Raw genomic sequence first — 19,868 nt, forward strand, 5'->3', positions numbered from 1 at the left:
GAAATCTCGATATTAATTTACATGTATATTTGACAGGTGGAGGTACATGACCTATTGGTTAGAGCAGGTGAAGGCACATGGCCTAGCAGTTAGAGAGAGCAGGTGGAGGCATATGGCCTAGTGGTTAGAGCAGCGGACTCGGGGTCGAGGGATTGCGGGTTCGAATCTCAGACCGGGTGACGTGTGTGTTTATGAGTGAAACCCCTAAGCCTCATGCGGTTCCGGCAGAAAGTAATGGTGAACTTCTGCTGACTCTTTCACCTCAACTTTCTGTCACTCTTTCCTCCTGCATCTTGCAGCTCACCTGCGACGGACCGGCGTCCCGTCCATGTGGGAACCTCTACGCCAAGGAAACCGTGAAACTGGCCCTAATGAGCCAGGCTTGGCTTGAGAAGGAACGAACAATATTTGAATGTTAAAGAGTGAAATAAAGACTCATTATCTATATAAGTTGGAGCTGTTACTATTGCAAGTTATGAAAGTAAATAATTTCGGTCGTAAACGAAGGCAAACAGACAATTGTCATGTACTGAAATTATCAATGTTCAATCTACTTACCACTTTATTATCTTAAACGGTTTATTTTATTCTTCATTTTGTTCTATTGTGGCCTATACTTTCTTCCTTTTAATGTGACCTTTAGATAGAAAATAATGTTATCGTCAACCTGACATCTTTATTTTAATTTGTTTATATTTTTTATCAATGTAATTTGTATTTAGGTTGTATTTGTATCTTGATTGTCGCTGTAACTATAGTTTTAGTTTTGTTTGTGAACTGCTGATAATGACAAATCACTCTGGTTATATATATTGTCAAACTGAAATGGCAAGAGGATCTAATGAACAACTTATTTAAAGAATCACTTTAGAAGGTGTATTCCAAACCTCGAATGTATTATCAGTCATTGCACTATATCACACCAATGTGCTACAGGTGTATGAATGAGTCGAAACAATTTAGAGATTTTTAATAATGAATCTCGTGGATTCTATTTTCTTTCATTTGCAAATTTATATCTATCTGTAGATGTATATGAGTGATTGTGTCTGTCTGTCTCTCTTTTTCTCTCTCTCTATACATATATATATATATATATATATACATATATATATATATATATATATATAAACACACATACATATATATACATTCATGCATATATATATATATTACAGGAAAATGTACAAAACCAATAGAGGACGAGCATCCGAGGTCGTTTAGGATATTTAATTACAGTAATGTTCTTTAAAACGAAATATAATTACAGTAAGGTAAATCAAAAATGGAGAAATAGAAGTTATTACTGTCTTACAGCTGTCTCTGGGATATCGCAGATTATGTGTCAACACTTCCATACACTGGGTATTCAAGAGACAAGGTGTGTATGTAGGAAAGTTCTACAGAGAATTCACAGTGTAAAAAAGAAAATAGAGTTGACTTAAGTATATAGGCTTCAATACCATTCGATGATTTCCATACCCTCTGGAACATGAACTCAATTTTCCTGTCTTATACATGTGCGTGTGTGCGTATGTTTGTGTATATATATATATATATATGCATATATACACATATGTATATATATGTGTGTGTATGTATGTATAGATATATATATATATATATATATATATATATATATATATATATATGTATATATGCATGAATGCATGTATGTGTGTTTGTATCTATGTATATTTTATAACGTTGCACAGGCAGACGGCAATCAAATGCACGAGAAGTACAGGAAAACGGTGAAAACACAGAACATCACAAATGAATTCAATTTTAAAATAAAGTAAAATGTTTTTCAAAGCTAAACCTTATCAAAATATACTTACGGTACAATTCACAGGAGAATCTAAATTATTTGGCAATGCCATCTGTGGAAAATAACATAAAAATCACATTGATCTTGAAATGACTTTGAAAGATTTCTCACATAAAAAAAAAGGCTAGAGACGTCTGTTTTTAGAAGGCCACCTCACAAAGAATATTTCAATAATTATCTTGACTTGTAATAAAACATTGAAACTTTAAATATGAGCTTTCGAGATTTTATATATCGTTGTGGTTAATGATAGAGCCACAAGCGCTCAGCGTTATTTGGCTGGGACTGGCGTAATAAAAGAAGCCTAAAGCATCCAATTTCAGCTTTTGTAGAGTAGGGGACCCCCTCCCGCCAGTGAGAATTCTCTAATTGAACCCCGCACTTCCTAGCGTCGGCCCTGCTTCTCAGGCCCTGTGAAAATAATTTTGCCACATATTTAGATATACCATAAGCCGGAACAGACTTAGTGATCATAACTCCAGACAGTGGAATGGATGCGTAGCTGATGGCAGTATTTAAGCTAGTAGATGTTCGTGTTAATTCTTTTTATTGTTATTTTTCTGATAATTGTTCTTCAATTTCTAGGGATTCTGCTCTTAGATTTGTATACTGATCTTAATAGAGTATGTTTTGCGCATATATTTGTCACAGTATCTACAAATATCCGCTACGACGTGTTTATGTTGGAGGGTGTGTGTGCGTGCGTAAAGGCCCAATCAACGTGTGAAAGATCATGATTGATCGCATCCCAGTTTGTGTAATGCAGATCCATAGTATCAAATGGATGGACTAGAGATATGTCACAGTATTTGATCTTTGGATGGTAGAATCTTAGATCGCAGAGAACTATGTCATGGTCTGAAAGTAGTGGTGTTTTTCCACTGCAATATTGAGGATAGTGTCAGTGTGGTCACTGAACACTCGGTCCAAGGTGTTTTTGTGGCACCTTGTTAGTTCACAAACAAATTAGGACAGGAAAAACTCATCCATGAAATCAAAAAGCAATTCGATTGCTTCCTTATCAGAGGTTGAAGTGGAAAAACCTGGTTTCAAACTGTTTGTGCACCAATGAACACTGGGAAAGTTGAATTCCCCCATCATTAATATGTTTTCAGCATGACACTGACGGATCAAACACTTAACATTGTTGAGGCATTCCTTGAAGCGTATTAAAGGAGTTAGGGGTGACCTATAGATCCTAACTACCAGCAAATTGTTCGTTTTACTAAACACAGAAGCTGCTTCACAGTAGCCGTTGGTAAATACATCCATTGGTTCAGCCGAAAAAGAGTCGTGCACGAAATTGGCGGTCCCAACCTTTCTTCTGCCGACACTCTCTGCACGGATGGCTGTAAAATTCTTTACTCTCCACTCAGCTTCTAAGTGGAGGTTATTGAGATGGGTCTCTGTCAGGAAGAAAAAAAGGATATGGTGTGGATGGTCATTAACTCAGTCCTCAATAAATTGGATCTTCCATTTTTGGGCATCGGTAGAAGGGCTGATGCCTTGTACATTAAGGAAAAATTTTGAGGCGATAGTAGTAACTGATTTTGAGTGTTTTTGTGATTTGTTTATTAATGGCAGCAATGGGAGTTTGTGCAATAGGGTGGTGGTGGGGCGGTATTGTATGATGGCTAGAATGTTCCTTTGTAGCTCTTTTGCCAGATTCATTATGGTCAAAAAACTAACTGTTTGGAGAACTGAAAATGTTGTGGTTGTGGGTTTTGCATTGGTTACAGGTTCCGTTTATATTTTTATTTGTGCGACGAATCTCCGGGAGATGTGTAAATCGATAATTACGCTGTAGACATAATCTCTTACGCTTGGAATAGCGGCAGACTCAAGGGTAATATGAATGTTTTTTTTCAAATTTGATTCAGTATTTGGTGAGGGTGGTGGCGGTGGTGGTAGTGGTGTTATTTTAGATTGTGCACTTTGATGGTAGTGGCTGTTGTGAGTAGGAATTGAGCGTCTAGTCCTTGGTAAATGAGTGAATTTGCAATCAGTGTCAGTGCACTGCCTCTTGCGTAATGAATAACGACATATTTTGGGGTTTCGTGTGTAGGCTGTGAGAAGCATAGATTTTAATTTGTGTACATTTGTGTTTGGCAAATTCATTAAGGGGTTTTCAAGTAAGCATTTAATTGGTTGATCACAAATTGGGATAATAGTAGTTTGAAGCTGTGTCTGTTACTGTTTTTGAGGTGGTTGTTTTAGCTGCAGTTGTTGATGTTGTGATAATTGTTGTTGCTGTTGAAGACTTTATTAGTGGTTAATAAACTGTGGTTGAATGGGCTGTGAACAGCTGTATTCTGAGAAGTTGGCCGTTTCATTAAGTAGGTCATCAATTGTGATTGAATTAAGGAGTGTTGAAGGTTGAGGCTGGGTTAGTTGTTCCTGCTGCGGTTGTTGTTGTTGCTGAGATGGTTGTTGTTGCTGTAGTGGCTGTTGTTGTTGTTGTTGTTGCCGTGGTGCTTGTTATTGTTGTTGTTTTTGGTATTGACCAGTATTTGAAGAGAAAACACGTTGGACTTTTTCAAAATCTCTATTAATTAATTTAAATACTATTTCAATTTGTTTAAATTTGTTTTGAATCTGCTTCTCGGAGGGATTTCTGAAAAGTTGCATTGTAGGTCACGGCATGATGTGTCTATGTTTTCCTTTTGGGCAAGACTGTACCATGAATTTATCAGAAGGTCTATTTCATTATCAGACCAATTTTGTTTAGATTTTCGTTCTTAAAAGATTTTTTGATTTTTTAAAAATATATTTGTTTATTAATTATTGATTTATTCCTTGCTTTAGTGTTTAGCTATGTAGAAACGCATGCTACAGAAGTGAAGAATTGGTGTAGATCATATGTTTGTATTTAAGATAAATATTTACAGATGCTTGAAGATAAAATATGTATATGATAGTGGAGAACATTTTGCTTTGATAAGGAAATTTGTAGTTCGAAAGTAAAGGATGTTTGCATCTTGCGACATTCTGTGGTAGTTTGACACGTATAGTCTTGTATATGTGGCCATTAGTTTTCAAGGGAGAGACAGTTTTCAATAGGGATATATGAGTGAAAAGTCAAAAGTGTGTGCGTAAATTCAGAGTGCCTTATGAAATTAATAAAATCGCAGGATGCGTATAAATTCAATAGAATCACAGGAAAAATATATACTGTACTCACGAGAAATCTTTTCTTTTTCCACAGGTTATAGCAGGCAGTATGGGGTCAAAATTAATCTTCTGTTGATTTCTTATACAGCTTTCGCAAAATTTAGAGATGTTTCAGTTTATATATATATATATATATATATATATATATATATATATATATATATACGACTGGCGTCTTTCAGTTTCCCTCTACCAGATCAACTCACAAGGCTTTGGTCTTCCCGAGGCTATAGTAGAAGACACTTGCCCAAGGTGCCACTCAGTGGGACTGAACTCGGAACCATCTGGTTGGTAAGCAAGCTACATTCCACATGACCATCCTTTACATATATAAAGGAATACCAAAAATGGGACGTGAACGTGAAACATCCAGACAGATAGTAAAAAAAGGGACAACAAAACATCCAGACAGACGATACAATAAAACAAGGACGGTCGTTCCCCCTCTCTCATATTTCTTGGCTTTGTCTTTATTCTAACCTTCTCTCCTCTTTCAATTCACTCTGCCCCTTGTCTTTTTTCTCGTCTCTCACTAATTCTTCTATCCCTCTGCCTCTAACTCTCTCTCTCTCTCTCTCTCTCTCTCACTCTTCTCTCTCCACATGACCGGTGTTCGGCCACGCCTGACCTTTCATTCTTGGTTCGACTCCCATTTGTACTACATCTATATTCCTCCCTATGCTTGTCAACACATTGTCCCTGCCGTAAGGCTTCACTTCCACACACGCCAGCTTAATTTAATTCGTCCTTACTTGAAAGACACCTGCCGTTAATGTCCTCTATTTGCATTTGTATTTGTGTACCATTTCTCCGTATTTTCCGTCCTTGTTTTCGTATACATTCGCTGCTTTCCCCCCGACTGGAACAATCTCGAGCATAACCAGCCGAAATTGCAAAGAAGATCTGGAACTCGACTGAAGAAAGAAGACCCCGAATGACCCATCCTTGTTTTTTGTGTCGACTGTTTGGATGTTTTGTTGTCCCTTTTTTGTATCATATAAGTGTCTAGATGTTTGGCATTCCTTTATACATATCTACCTATCTATCTATATGTGTATCTATAGATATCTATCTTTCTATCTATCTATCTATCTATCTATCTATCTATCTATCTATCTATCTATCTACCTCTCTATATATATACATATAACTTAGTAAATATGATTTATTATATTTCAGCAAGTACGGACACGTTTTAGTCTTATTTTGAATCACTCTCCAATGGAAATATAGAATTTTGCCATATTACCGAATTAGAAAAGTGGGAATTTCTATGCTAATCTTCTCCATTGTGTAGTGATTCCCATAGAAACCAGAATTGCTTTTATAGTAAAGCATGCACAAAGAAATTCACAGAGAAGTTACAAATAGGGCTTCATAAAGCTTAATGTCTTGCGTTATATATGATATATTAACTCAGAACTGTTTTGTAAATGCTTTTGTAAAACTAACATTAATTTCATGGATAATAAAAATTACACGTTCCTTATAATGGTAAATTACTAACCTGTATTAAAGTTCTAAAGACCTATGTCTGTGTGCCGATAGTAAATTGCTATTAGATGAACTACTTATCTTTTCATGATCAGAATTCCTCAGCAACAATCAATTTTAATAGAATAAGCTGAACGTTATCACATCTATTTAACATTTGTTGTTTTATCTCCTAATAATATCCATAGAGGGATTAAACATCAGTGCAGAATCTTCCTTCTAATCATTGAGCATTTTTGATAAAGCAACCACCGACACAATGTTAACGAAAAAAACCAAAACGAATTAAATAATGTGGTTCAAAATACAATATGGTGGAAGCGAACCAATTAAACAGAACATTCACGGTAGTTATACCTTTGATCATAACCACAATTTGTTATGGGTGCCCTTGCACTAAACTGTAACGATTGAATCAAAAATATCTGCTACACCGGTGACTGCTCACATTATTCAGTGAAAGGTAGGTGATAGCAGACGGTACCTCAGATCACACCATAGTCTCCTCGCCAAAAGAAATGCTTCATTTTATATATTTGTCCAAGGTACACTATGCATCAAGTGTAGAGGGAATGGTAATGGTCAGGAAGGTATTTGGTTTCAGGCGAGCTGGCAGAAACGTTAGCACGCCGGGCGAAATGCTTAGCGGTATTTCGTCTGCGTTACCTTGTGAGTTCAAATTCCGCCGAGGTCGATATAGCCTTTCATCCTTTCGGGGTCGATAAATTAAGTACCAGTTTCGCACTGGGGTCGATGTAATCGACTTAATACCTATGTCTGTCCTTGTTTGTCCCCTCTGTGTTTAGCCCCTTGTGGGTAATAAAGAAATAGGTATTTGGTTTCAGGTTCACTTCATATAGTTCTGTCAAGGGCCTAGTCAAAAGAAATGGCAGTAATAAAAGTACTAGAGGTTGGCATTAAGAATAAAATCAAGCATACATCATCCCTTCCTCATTCTCTATTACCATCATACCCTCCTTCAGTAATATCCTACAAGTATCAAAATACATGTGCGGCATCTGCATTGTCTCTCAATCAGCTAGAAATAGCAATAAAATCTGCTTCAATCCCCACCGATATTTATTAGAAAAATGATAAAATGAATGTGATTCTAAAAGCTCGTTTCTACGAAAGGGGACGAAAAAACTAATAGGATCCCTTACATCTCAAATGACTTTCTACCGTAGACCTACTTAATAGAGCTAACTAAATAACAACGACGATGACGTCAACATAGAACAACAGCAGCAGTATTTTACCTGCTAATAACCCATAAAATCATATTTTGATATGTCAGTAATTACATTAACGATGCTACTCCGAATCTGATTTATGACTTTCTTTTTTCTAAATGCACTGTGTTTATAGTATTACTATATGTAATCAAAATGATCTTATTGAAGATTAGTAATATCAGCAACAGTAGCTGCTGTGTCATTATGTATTTATTAATCATAGTTTCTACAGCACTTACTTTGAAAATAAAATACCAACCTGGAAAATAAACGACGGCATTCATGTTAATGAGGCCAAATATTATGCATCACGTCACAACGAATCCAATGCAAGTTCTGTTGTTTGCTTGCTTTATTTTTTAATTATTAATCTCAGTCTGGTATGGCTTTGCATTACACAACACAATAGACTCTCTAAGTTTCCGCAGTAGTATGTGAGCGAAGGACTACATAAGGAGGAAATCGCTGAAAACTAAAAGACGGAATAAAAGAACAAAAGATTACCTAAGAAATACGAAGATGAAAATTAATAGCGGTATAGGAAATATGATTAAACATGACAGAAATGTATAAAGAGAAAGAAGACATGATACAGCATTAAAGAAAGTCGTAAAAATATTAAAACAATAAATTTTAGAATGGTCGTTAATGTAGTTGTATTTTGTATTCCTTCTCAGAATAAAAGACATTTCTAATAAAACTATTAATGATTGTGGCTTCTTACATCATCACAAACACACTCTTTTATAATGACGTGGCGTCGGGGGATTGACTCAATTAATTTGACCATAGTATATGTCTGACACTGGCTTCATAGAAATTATTGAGATGAAAAATACATACTATCGGCATAATATATTAAGATTGAACTAAATAAAGTTAGCCACATAGCCTAACAAAACATATGACGAGTGAATGACAGAATACATATTTGCATACATACATAATCTCATAATCCGTACATATTCACACATACACTCACACACACCCACACATATATATATATATATATATATATATAGAAAGCGTGAGAGAAAGAGAGAAGAGAGAGATGGAATGTTCTCTGTTGCAATGCCTTCGATCATCTTTCTACTCAGTGTAACCTTGATTGCACAAGGAAACAAGAACAGCCACACTTTCTCTCATTCAAATGATGATGATGATCATCATCATCATCATCACCATAATAATAATAATAATAATGATAATAATCATAATAATAATAATATTCTTTCTGCTATAGGCACAAGGCCTGAAATTTTGGGGGAGGGGTAAATGGATAATATCGACGCCTGTGTATTTTGCCCGGCGTGCTAACGATTCTGATAGCTCGCTGCCTTTATAATAATAGTCGCAACAAGCGTCACATTAGTCTGTGTGGACACTTGACACTTTCCATCTTACCCAGATGCGGAAGAAAGGGCTATGGAACAGGCCGGCGAGACATGAAAACGCAGGAGTGGCAAACAAATGTGAAAAGACCACTTGCAACTATACCAAGGCAGGAGGACGTCATAATTAATTGATATACAGAGAGACGGAATTTTTTGAAACAATAGCAAATTGGAAAGGACCAGATCCTGAGGAATGCAAAGCTGTTGTCTGTAGAACTTTACACAACTGCATGAATAGATCGCAGCGCAACTGGATTGTTGCCTACAGTGACGTCATCTTCCTGTCTTGATGACAAGTTGAGGAACGCTGTTGTCTCAAGGATCTCTTGAATTGGAACATGGCGTCAAATTTTCGACGTATAACCTGTTCACCACTTATGTGGAAACTTATGTCCGGTATATGGCGGAAGAGTTATACAACCATCTGGAAAGTAATAATCTACTACCAGAAGAACAGAATGGTTGCAGGAAACAAAAAAGACCAATAATTAGTTGATAAAGGGATAACTACAAATTGTTGACGCAGACTGACGAGACTGAATGTAGTATGGTTGGATTACAAAAAAAACATATGACATGGTACCACACAGTTTGATAAGTAAAACAATGAACATGTTTGGAATACCAAAAAGCATGGAGAAAAAGCTTAATGAAAGTATATATTATTAGAATACTAAATTGATCAGGGCAAACAAAACTCAGAAAAGTGAGCATCAGACGTGGAATATTGCAAGGTGATAACTTATTTCCATTTTTATTCGTATTGGCCATGACACCGCTCACTATTATACTACGAAAAGTTTAAATTGCTTACGATTTGGGAAAAAGAAATGGTCATATAAATCATCTTCTTTTCGTGGATCATAGAAAAATGAGGAAGAGATTGAAATTCTTATAAGTGTTGTCCGCATTTTCTCAAATGAGGTAGGTATGGGTTTGGGGATAGAAAAATGCGCTATATTGAAAATTAAATGCGAAAGATCTGAAAGAAGCTAGGGAATTGAAATGCCAAATGGGCAAACAATGGGAGCGGTGTGTAAGGATTGTGGTATAAGAACTTGTTACTAGAACGCAGTTATGTTGGAACCGCAGACAAAAGTATGTAACTGTGGGTCTTATTGCTTGCGAATAGAATGATTTTCGTCTTAAAAATGATGAATACAAAACACTTAAAAAGTACAGTACAATAACGTGCCTTACAAAAATCTACAAATCCCTTATATTTCTCCTAATGGAATGCATATATGCATTTCTCATTAGCAGCAACATCTTCACGCATAAAGAAAATAGTGTAAGCCTGTGTCTTATTAACACAGAGTCAACAATTAATTAAAAGAATGATTTTAGAAGAATGTTACACCAGAGTAAAACAGCTCTCAGTGGCCTCGGTAGACTACAAGAGGTCCTTTGAGAGCCTTCCAACACTGCTGAATTAAAGAATATGTGAAAATATTCAACATCCCACAATTGATGAATAATTTTGTATCTCATTCCAAGAAACACTTCGAAACAATGCTAATTCCCAAAGCTGGCACTGCAAATATGAATACTGAACAACTCAATATTATTTGTGGAATCTTTCTAGAGAAACTCATTAACTCCTTTGTTATTTTGTTTAGCATTGTTTTCTCTCAGTAAATTCCTAAATGAAACAAATGGAAAACAGGTAAGCATTTCTTCTACATAGATGACTTGAAACTGCTAGCAGAAATGACAAGCAACTGCAAGCATTACTTTCATACAGTCAAGCAATTTACTGATATAAGTAAATTGAAATTCGGACATGAGAAATGTGCTAAGGTTACATTTAACTAGGGAAACCTCTCAAATACATCCGATATCACACTAGGCAGAAAGACCGAGATAACAGAATTAGAACGTCAGAGTAATTATAGGTATTTAGGAATATGTGAAGTAGGTGAGGTTAACCAATCTCTAATAAAAGAAGGAAAATAGGAAAGAGTACACCTGAACCATAAGAGCCTTTCAGAAAACTGCACTTTATGCCAGAAATAAATTGAGGCCTTAAGCACATTAGAACTTATATAAACTGGAAGCCGTATTGGCAATAAGAATATGGTATATCCATACTCCAGTAAATGGTAAAGATGCCATTGTGTACAAATAAAAAGATATTGCTATCAGGACTTACCTAGAAAAAATATTGTTCAACGAATTTCACATGATATGGCACTCTTCTATTTATTTGTGTTTAACTTCTCGATGAGTTTCCTCGGTCCTATATTGTCTTAATAATAATAATAATAATAATTATAATAATAATAATAATAATAATAATAATAATAATAATAATAATAATAATAATAATAATAATAAACCAGACATATACTTAATTGAGAAAGGAAACAAACTATGCTGGATCATAGATATAGCCTGCCCAACTAACTACAATGTACGCGATAAAGAAGAAAGAAAAGTCAAGAAATATGACAGGTTAGCTTGGGAAGTTAAGCAGCTGTAGTCGATGCAAAAGGTAGCAGTTGTACCAATTATAGTCGGATCCCTGGAAAGAATGAGTAAAATATCGAGAAATACGTGGACCAAATAGGGGCTACAATAAGGGTGGAGCACTTTCAGAAAACTGCACTACTTGGAACCACTCGAATACTCCGGAAGGTGCTCAAAAAATAAGAGGTGTTATCTTAGTTCACTGGTAATGAACAGCTGACACCATAGAATATCTTCAGCGTTAGAAGCTGTGCAAAGAAAATGATGATGATGATGATGATGATGATGATGATGATGATGATGATGATGATGATAATAATAATAATAATAATAATAATAATAATAATAATAATAATAATCTCAGGACTCAAAGCAAAGACTGAAGGGTTGTTAACTGCAACACACGTTCAAAGCCTTCTTACTTGTTGAGGAGAAATTATAAATTAAGGAAGCAAATAATGGTGAAGCAAAAGAACCATGATGGAAACGACGCATTGAAATGGACATAATGCGGGCAAGGCAAGATCTCGAAGAAATTGAGCAATGGTTAAGAGGTAACTGGAAAAATGTGAAAAAGGCTGACCGAGCAAAAATTAGAGAAGAAATATAAAATACGGAAGAACAGATTTGATGCAGTTATAGAGTAGTTAAAACAGAGGATCATGGGTAAAATCCAGAATATCAGAAGATTTGAGAGCAGAAATAAGCAGTTCGACGATAATAACAATAATAATAATAATAATAATAATAATAATAATAATAATAATAATAATAATAATAATAATAATAATAATAATGAAAATAGTGCCAATTATTGATGGGTCAGACGGTATCAAAAGGAATATAAAAGAAATTGGAATAGAGTGCCCAGTGGAACTGATAGAAAAGGTTTGACTCCTTGGCACGGCAAGAATAATTAGATAGCTGAAATGAACGAATAGCATGGTACCGTAGGCTGCAAGTAGTAAGCCCGCTACGCAAGTAAGATTCCAGGAGCTCCAACAAAACCTGTGATAAAGAGAAAATAATAATATAAACATGATTTGAGAAAGGAGTAGACTTGAATTGATGGAGTTCAGTGCTTGGTTGCAGTTATCTTATAGACATCAAGTTGATGAATGTTACAGTGAAAGATACTAGGATATGAACCTGAAGCATTAGACAGTATAATTAAAATGTATTAGTTATTTAAACATGTATACAGTTTGAACAACGACAGAAGAAGTCTGACTGAACAGTTCGATGGTAGAAATCATTTATGTCATAGGCATTTCTTTCTGCTGCCGACTTCTTAGCAATTAGGACTACAACAGTTTTTTTTCCTTTCATATATGGGAAGGTATTGTTTGAAGGACGTCTGGTTGTTGTTTTATCAGCAGACTAGGAATTGAATTGTGAGTGTGTTAGTTATCTGAAATGAAGTCGAGTAATCTGAATATTTATAAAATTGAATCCAGAGAGAAATGTTGGGTCAGCATCATCATTTTTAACATCTAATTAGAGGTCATTATTTTTGGGAGTGGATTTTCACTTTCCTGTTTTTTTCCATCCTAATGTTATTCCCTTTTAGTCTCTATTTTCATGAGTGTTTTCTTAATATTTTTATGGCTGTAATATGAAAATGTCATAGGTAACTACAATAAATTGCATAATTTTATGTATACGCAAAAAACGTATTTACTTATGTATATGATTATGAATATATTAATCCTTCATTGATATTATTATTCATGAATGGTGGTACATTTATATTACTTATTCTATTGATATGAGTGTGTTAAAAGACTTGCTCTTTACGCATGGACGTGAGCCATCATACTCAGGAACATAAATAGACAGAAAAGCGTGTTAACCGCTATGTTCCTTGCCAAATTGAATACCCTTTTATGACCTAAAAGGGGGAAACTTAAATGATGTATTTACTTACTAGAGAGTAAACATCCACAGTTAACCAGGAAGCCGTGCCGTAGATCATAATTCTGCATAACGAATATTCTAACATCTTTGTTTAGCATTTTCAATACGTATTTTTCTTCCCTTTATAACATTTCACAACATATCAACAGTATTTTCTCCTCTACACAGTGTAATTACATGCATTTCTATCTCATATTTATTTCTGCGTAAGGATGTTTAAATAACTATATTAAGTGATGTTTTATGTAAGTGTGATGACATTCCTGTTGGTTAAACAACGGATAGAGAGCACCCGAGGTTATTGTTATATGTATCCATGTTTGCAATAAATGGGGGCTCATGAATATCTGTGTATGTAAGAGCATATGTTCATTGTATGCACGTATGTATATCCATTATTTCTCCTTTGAATTGGAAATACATGCATGTATTTTCCTTCGAGTTCTTGTCTAGTACTTCCACTTTCGTACATAGAGCTGCCAATCTTAGGATATGAATGAACTCCAGTTGTTAGCGAAGTGCAAGTAGCATTTTCTGTTGTCAGTATATTGTTTCTTGCTCCCAAATCTTAATATATAAGGCTGAAGTTGTCTGTGTGTGTGTGGCACGTTTGGTAGCCTTCAACTAACACTATCTCCTCCGAGACCCTGCTGCGCAATTTGACCAAAATTGAAAGTATGATAGAAGAAGGCTTGGTTTTTATTCCGTAGAAGAAAAACTTCAAATCGGACAATGTTAACACCAAAAATTATTTACATAAAAAAGGTGCTTTTGCTCTATGAAAATCCCTATTTTTTACGATTTTTTTTACTTCTGTGTCACCATTTTGCGGTGTATTTTAACCAGGAAAATGTTCACTTAAAGAGAATAACAAGCTATATAATGCAAAATGTTTACTTTTCAAATAAGATTGAAACTATGTCAAAACAAACCCGAGCAACGCCGGGCTATACTGCTAGTAAATGATAAACAATATGGATCCACTTACATTCACAGTAGTTAAAACCATTCCTATTGAACAGCATCAAATATTTTACTGACGTATATGGAGTACTTGAGTTGAATTTTACGATAATTTATGTCTCCTTCATTGAGGATCAACTTGATGCATTGGTGAACAGTTAACGCCTTTGGAGAGCTTAAAGATTAAATATGTAGTTAAGAAAGACTTAGCTGACATGGAAAACCGAAAGCCATCGGAATATTGGAACGGATTTGCTGTATTATGATGATCCATGCCAAGTATCAAAATGCCATCATCACTACTGTTTTTTTTCTTGGTTAAGTCATGCGACTGTGGCCATGCTGGAGCACCACCTTCAGTCGAGCAAATCGACCCCAGGACTTGTTCTTTGAAAGCCTAGTACCTATTCTATCGGCATCTTTTGCCGAACAGCTAAGTTACGTGGACGTATACACACCAGCAACGTATGGCAAGTGATGTTGGGGGACAAACACTGACACAAACATATACACTCACATACCCATATATATATATATATATAATATATATATATATATATATATATAAGACGTGCTTCTTTCAGTTTCCGTCAACCAAATCCACTCACAAGGCTTTGGTCGGCCGATGCTATACTAGAAGACCACTTACCCAAGATGGCACGCAGTGGGACTGAACCCGAAACCATGTGGTTCGTAAGCAAGCTACTTACCACACAGCCACTCCTACGCCACTGCTACTCAAATCTCTGTGAACACTTTACAGGCAGTAAGATGTAACATGGACAGCTGTAACAGAGTCTACGAAGCGGTGGCCAGTAGGAACTGTGATGGTCTTTGGGTGCGTCTTCAATAGTACTGACATCATTCCGTACTACCTATTTCAACAGGGCCTCATGCTCAATGCAGACGGCTATGTAAAACTGCTGGAGGCTACTGTTGGAGAGTCATATATGTGGCAGGAAGATTTGGCACCTTACTATACCTCTGGAAAAATTCGGAGGTAGTTGTCGGATAATGTTTTACGACTTCACCAGCCCCATGGTTTACTACGTGTAATGTGCAGTTGAGTGAGACACCTACCGCTCTGCCTTCAACACCAATGCTGATCCGGTAGCCAAGACCAAGGAGATGTTCGTAGATTTTCTCAAGCACAGTAAGGAACGAATGCACTAGGTTACGGAGCCGTTTTAGCTGGCCGTGATGGAAGAGAGAGAGAGAGAAAGATGAATATAGAGAGAGGCAATTGTACGGATAAACAAATTACATAAAACAGATTTGTTTTGATACACAAAATATGTATATATGTATACAGGCAAAATGAGAGAAATCAGAGCCTGAATTATAAATATGTAGATATTTATAGTAATAGATGAAAAGCCAGAGAAGATCAAAGGGGAAGAATATTAAAGGGGATGAGCAGGTTTTTCTAGGGGCTGGGAGAATCATCATAATATTGGTACATCTATTTCATCACAATATGCATGCCGTAATGGAAGCAATAAACGTGTTAGAAATTGAGCCTCCATCATCTGAGTAGAAATAACCTTTCCTTTTGCGCGATACTTTTAAAGCCAGGAACTTTTCAGCACCCCTGTTGTAAATCGGTGTGAAATGAGACACAAATATGCACACACACACACATACATACGTAGGTAGCTAGGTAGCGAGGTGCATATATATATATATTATATATATATATATTATATATATATATATATATATATGTATGTACATATATATAAATATACTTACATATATATGTATATATATGACTATAGATATACATAAGTATATATATATATATATATTATATATATATATATATATATATATATAATATATATATATATATATATATGTATGTATGTATGCTTCAACTATATATCCTTGCTAATTATGTTCACGCTAAAATCTTTTCATGTTTAATATAACGTAATGTAATTACACAAGGTACACATGGGATATAATGAAATCTAATAATTATTTATTTAACCACATTCCGCTTATTATTATAGCAAATTAGGCATATACAACTGTATTTCTCTAGGAAGAAACGGTAGACTAAAATATTTCTCGTAAGTATAAACTTTTTCAAAGAGTATTTTCATATTGGGAATAGAAGTTTATGCATATTTTTATACATGCGCACACACATATACGCATGCATACATACTTTCACACCCACCCACACACACACATATATATACATATATATACATATATATCAAAATAAACAAAAGCATATCAAGTAGTAATGCAATACGGCAGTTTCAAGCGACTCCATTTTATTGAACATTGCAATCATTACATTAATTTAATTGCAGTACTATCTTCAGCTGCACGAAATTTAATGAGCTATATATCTATATATCTATAACTATATCTAAATTTAATATTCAGTACTCATAAAAAATGTACTTTCGTGGATCATCCTGTGAACCACATAATAAACAAAACAAAACAAAGGCTTATTTTGTATATTCCGAGAAACCAATAAACAATTTGGTAATGATTATTTCATTGGAAGAGCATAGAATATAAAGAAAAAGACGTATATGATAAATATATTTATTTCACATTCATTTAACGATGATTGTTTCGCAGCATTTATCATATAAAAAAGAAATTATTTTAGTGTATAATATGAAATGAATTTCATATACATTATTTGCATTTGACGGAAATGTCCTCATCTTGTTTGTTGTTAACACAACGTTTCGGCTGATATACCCTCCAGCCTTCATCAGGTGTCTTGGGGAAATTTCGAACCTGGTTCGCATTCCTAAGTTATTTTACGATATAATAATAATAATAATAATAATAATAATAATAATAATAATAATAATAATAATAATAATAATAATAATAATATCGAAAACTACCTTAGGAATAAGAACCCAGGTTTAAAATTCCGCAAGACACCTGATGAAGGCTGGAGGGTATATCAGCCGAAACGTTGTGTTAACAAAGAAGATGAGGACAGATATCCGTCAAATATAAATAATGTAAATAATGTGCATAATTCTTCGTCTCTTAAATATAGAACTGTATGGAATGAATTATTTTATATTACCTGTATGTAAGTATATAGTATAAATTATATAGCAGAATTGTATAATTTATAAATTAATACAGGTAAAGTTGCTTGGTCATCAGGTCAAAGAATATTTTAGTTACTTTCATTCAACATAATATATTTTTCAACAAACGCTGTGTCAACTTTGAAAATATTGATATATGGCAGACAATAAGTAATAAAATTAATAAAGCGTTTTACTATAAGAGGGAGGCGGGAGATTTAGCAAAATATTAAATCGTAAACAGTGAATTATGGTATTGGAAGAAAAGATTATATATAGTTTGATACAGATTGAAAATCTACAGTTATCGTTAATATTCTAAAGTTAAAAATAGTAGAGAGAAAATAATGAATCTCGGGAAAGGTTTGTAGATATTGTGTTTATGAAATATAGGAATGAATATCCAGAAAACGAAAAAGAAAGTGAAAGTAAAAACTTAGGATGAAATAAAGGAAGACAGACTATAAGCAATATTAGTGTTGTTAATGGGAAAACATTGGAATATATTGACGAAACTAATCGAAAAAAAATGTTAGTAAGAACTAGGATAGTGTTAAGAAATATGTACGAGGTGGTATCAAATATTTCCAGGACTAGTAATATTTAACAAAAAACAAAAAGGACTTAAGTTTTCACGTCATCTCCTGGGATTCGCTCTTGATCTCGACAACGGTGTTAATACAGCAGCCTTTGAGCTGAAGTTTCATCTTGGGAGTGAGATGGAAGTCTGCGGGTGCGAAATCGGACGATCCTCACGCACAAGCTGATTAACTTATATCAATTGTTCAAATTTTTTAAAATCAGAAATATATGAATGTTCACTGGGTTTGTAAAAGAGAGCAACAGGAAAGCTACAGGCAACCAAAAGAGAAATGATCACAATAAGTAGTCTGCTACCCTCCCTAGTCGTTACCATTCCCAAATGAAGGATTCCTCACCATGCAGGTGACCGGGACAGCCGTAAGATGCATTACAGATCTACATCAATTGGAAAGTTGTGATCCAGCTCAAATAAACATTAACAATTGTGTGACGTGAGGGCTAAAGGGAAATGAAAGTGTCACCTCTGGAGTTTGCCAACGACAACTATGCCGATAAGTAACTGAACAGAATAAATTTACAATCTATAAATCTCTTTGAATGACCAATCACTTATCTGGAAAGGTCTTGAAGTGAACGCTACCACCTTGGAGCTATCTCTAACCCAGTGATAATGAAAAGACGGTTAAGGAGGTCTGCAACCAAATTGCTCTACTGAAAATAACATTTGCAACTGAATCAGTGGAGCAAAAATGCCTCTCCTTTACTTGACAATTTATGCATCACATTGCAGAAATAACAATGTAAGTGTATGTCAAAGCAAACTCATACACTGTTGTACCATTGAATTACAAAAATCGCTCATCTTGTATGCTCGAGTGATTCAGCAGCTTCGAAGACTAGAATTGTATTCGTCCTGGGTTAGGAAAAATGACTAAATTGTTGGGGTTAAGCCACCATTAAAGGATCTTACTAACTCGTAAGAAGTTGAATTTTTAGGAATATTACTTCATTTGTATCTAATATCTATTGTCAAATTTCATCAACAGCAAAAATATATGAATTTTAATGGGTGTTATGGCCTCATTTATGCCCCTTCACTTCAAGTAGATATTGCATTACATCTGTCCTTATAGATAGAATATAAATTCCAAATTAAATAAAGATCCATTCAGTACTGTTGACCTAGCTTTGGATCGTAAGAAATTACTAAAATTTGGGAGTTAAGGCATGCAGGGGGTCTTAGAATCCTCGCGAGAAGCGAAAACTTTTGGAATACTTATTGATGTTTATCAATTACCTGTGATTGAAATTTCATTATTATCGGAAAAGCCACCTCAAATTCAAACCAAACATACTGCATTATACTGACCCTTATGCATTGAATCTAAATTCCAAATATCATAAGGATCCATTCAGTTATTTTGATCCATGAAATTGTATGAAACATACGGCATTACCCTTCTACCTAGGCTTGGCTTTTGTGTTCCAAATTTCATTAGAATCGGTACAGTAGTTTTCGAGTCTATAAGTAACACACGAACACGCATAAAGACATTGACATTTATATAATTTTCTACTCCCGCGGCTTGGAGGAGTATCGGTCACAAGTGGAAGAAAACATATTCCACAGAGATATATACATTCTCACCTCTTATTGCCAGAGCTACATACATGAACATGCATATCTATATATAATTATTTTTATGTAACCAGTCATCTTAAATGAATATTCTGGAAGTTGCACCTCATCGGCGCATTGTGTGAGATACCA

The sequence above is a fragment of the Octopus sinensis genome, linkage group LG4, assembly GCF_006345805.1.
Source record: "Octopus sinensis linkage group LG4, ASM634580v1, whole genome shotgun sequence".
Taxonomy (NCBI): domain Eukaryota; kingdom Metazoa; phylum Mollusca; class Cephalopoda; order Octopoda; family Octopodidae; genus Octopus; species Octopus sinensis.